The sequence below is a fragment of the Arachis hypogaea genome, chromosome 18, assembly GCF_003086295.3.
Source record: "Arachis hypogaea cultivar Tifrunner chromosome 18, arahy.Tifrunner.gnm2.J5K5, whole genome shotgun sequence".
Taxonomy (NCBI): Eukaryota; Viridiplantae; Streptophyta; class Magnoliopsida; order Fabales; family Fabaceae; genus Arachis; species Arachis hypogaea.
In genome coordinates, this window is record NC_092053.1 from 33,768,866 (window position 1) to 33,771,327 (window position 2,462).

General features: G+C 41.5%; 1 non-coding gene across 1 annotated transcript; it reads right to left on the reverse strand.

Annotated features, from left to right (window-relative positions):
* Positions 1 to 1,421: 1,421 nt before the first annotated feature.
* On the reverse strand, positions 1,422 to 1,525 carry LOC112773751 (small nucleolar RNA R71). Its single transcript, XR_003188284.1, has one exon. It is a non-coding gene; the product is annotated as a small nucleolar RNA R71 (small nucleolar RNA).
* Positions 1,526 to 2,462: the final 937 nt, after the last annotated feature.

The window sequence follows — 2,462 nt, forward strand, 5'->3', positions numbered from 1 at the left end:
CTCTTGTTATGAACATTTAAACCAAGGGATTGGGAATTTGTTTGTTTTTAGAGAGAATTGGTGAGCCAAGGGATTGGGATCCAATCATATAAGATTGCCAAGCAAAATTCAATGAATGCATTGGTTGAGGAAGAGATATACATGTTTTGATTCGGAGATCTCAATATCTCCTAACACCCAATGAATTCCCCATTTCTGATTTCCACTTTCTCTTTACATTCTGCAACTCAATTCATGCAATCACCCCCATTCCCTTTTAATTTCAGCAATTTAGCTTCTGCTCTTTAATTCATGCAATTTAAGATTCCGCCATTTCAATTTCTTGTCATTTACTTTTCCCGCCAATTTTACATTCCGCAATTCTCATCTAAATCTTGATTCCGCTCAACTAGAACACACTTCTAATCCGAATTGCTCACTCAACCAATCCTTGTGGGATTCGACCTCACTCTATTGTGAGTTTTTACTTGACGATAACCGGTGCACTTGCCGGAAGGAATTTTGCCGATCGTGCAATTTCCTAAATCGTAGCATAACTAGTTTATGCGCATCAAGTTTATGGCGCCGTTGCCGGGGATTGGTTTTCGATTGACAATTCTCAAATTGGAAGTTAACTAGATTGAGCATTTTTTTTGTTTTGATTAATTCAGTACAAGTTACTTGTTGAATTTTAATTTCTGCACTCTGTTACATGCTTTCTTTCTTTATGCCTTTAAATTCAAGCAACTAACCCACTGACTCACTAACTGTTTGAATTAATTCCTCAATTGCTCTAACCATACTCTTCCATTAACCAAGAGTATTTCACTTGTTTGTTGCCTGTGCTGTGTTCTTGTATGACAGGTAGGAGAGGAGAGACATCAACTCCTCCATATACCGAACCAGAGAGGACCCTTCATAGACTTAGAAGGGAAGCAAGAGGGAAGAGAGTACTGGGAGAAGAAGAATCTGAAGGAGAATCTGAGGACAATTTTGAGGAAGCTCTAGATCTCAACATGGATAGAGAAGTTCACAACCATGAGAGAGCTGATGGAAACAATGCCATTCCTGAGAGGAGGGTTCTTAGTTCATACATAAACCCAACCTCTGGGAATTGTGGTAGCAGCATTCAGAAACCACCCATTCAGGCCAACAATTTTGAACTCAAACCACAGCTAATATCACTTGTGGAGAATCATTGTTCATTTGGTGGGAGTGCTAATGAAGATCCCAACCAACATCTCACAAAATTCCTGAGAATTTGTGACACTGTGAAGTCCAATGGAGTCCAGGAAGATGCCTATAAACTGCTTTTGTTCCCATTTTCACTTAGGGACAAAGCAGCTAAGTGGCTGGAATCATTCCCAAGGGGGAGTCTAACAACATGGGATGAGGTGGAAAGCAAGTTTCTGGCACGTTTCTACCCCCCACAAAAGGTCAATAGGCTTCGATCTGAGGTTCAGACTTTTAGACAACAAGATGGTGAAACTCTCTACGAGGCATGGGAGAGATTCAAGGATTTGACAAGGAAATGCCCACCAGACATGTTCCATGATTGGGTGCAATTGCATATTTTCTATGATGGACTGTCTTATGAATCAAGGAAGGCTGTAGACCATTCATCAGGAGGTTCATTGAACAGGAAAAAGACTGTGGAAGAAGCCATTGAAGTGATTGAGACAGTGGCTGAGAATGAGTACTACTATGCATCAGAGAGGCACAACACTAAGGGAGTCATGGAGCTGAACCATGTTGATACAATTCTAGCCCAAAACAAGGTGTTTGCCAAGCAACTAGCAGAGCTTACCAGGCAATTAGAAACAAAGCAAGTAGCTGCAACACACACACAAGATCAAGAGGAAGTAAGCATTGAAGGAGGTGATTGGGAAGAGGCCAACTATGTGGGAAACCAACAAAGGCAATCATATGATCCACATTCCAACACTTACAACCCAGGATGGAAAAATCACCCAAACTTTGGGTGGGGGAACCAACAAACCCAACCACAAAACCACAAACCTTACAACCACAACCAACATAACAATTCCACATACCAAAACTCCAACCAAAGATCATACCAAGCCACACAAAACACTTACTCCCAACCACCATATCATGGCCAAAATAATCAACCTACCCAACCTAATCCGAACCAACAATTTCAAGATCAATTAAACCGGATAGAAGGAATGATGGCAACCATGAGTCAAGACATAACCGAATTGAAAAGCTTCAGGGATGATGTGAGAGCTACCTTAAGAAACCATGGTGAAAAACTCAAGAGGATGGAGTCTCAAGTAGGAGAGCTATCTCAACAGACCCCCAAATCAACTGCAGTGTTCCCTAGTGACACAGAAAAGAATCCTAAAGGGGAACAAAAGAGAGTGAGATGGGAAGAATGCAAGGCCATCACCATATTGAAGGAAGTCTCAGAAGAAGAAGGAATCAGGCCCTCAGAGCAGGAGCCAGAAATCTTGAAGGAA